General features: G+C 60.8%; 1 protein-coding gene across 1 annotated transcript in view; it reads left to right on the top strand.

Moving 5' to 3' along the window:
• LOC119591767 (cadherin-related tumor suppressor-like) overlaps positions 1 to 444 on the top strand; it is a gene marked incomplete at its 3' end in the record, with an annotated part of 104,813 nt that overhangs the window by 4,074 nt on the left and 100,295 nt on the right.

Genomic DNA, 444 nt, shown 5'->3' with positions numbered 1-444 from the left:
AAAAAAGATCAATAGGCCTTTTGGGCATATCCATCAGTTGCCGTTAAAGCAGAAAAAGAGAGCAAAGTCCGTTACCTGTCTCTCCCGCCTCTCCTTTCCTCCCCCCTACCCCCTCCCACACCTCTCCACTTCTCCCTCACTCGCCTGCCTCCTCTCCTTCCAACACCTCCCCAACCCCCTCCCTCTCCAACACCCCCCTCCAACACCTCTCTCATCCCCCACCCCCTCCTGCACCTCCCCCCTCCTCCTTCCCCCCATCCCCCCGCCTTGCCGCCGACAATGACAGTAATATATCACGGCGGGAGAACCGGCCTCCGTCGGGCGTCCACCTGTGCCCCTCCGGACGCCTTCTGAGAACCGATCAAGACGTGTTCGTGAAGAGAGACGGGGACTTCGGCCGCGTCGGGTGTGTTTGCGGTGGTCTACTTGCGTTGGGGGGTGGAG

This window comes from Penaeus monodon, chromosome 29, assembly GCF_015228065.2.
Source record: "Penaeus monodon isolate SGIC_2016 chromosome 29, NSTDA_Pmon_1, whole genome shotgun sequence".
NCBI lineage: Eukaryota > Metazoa > Arthropoda > Malacostraca > Decapoda > Penaeidae > Penaeus > Penaeus monodon.
This window is presented reverse-complemented; position numbering and strand designations above follow the sequence as displayed.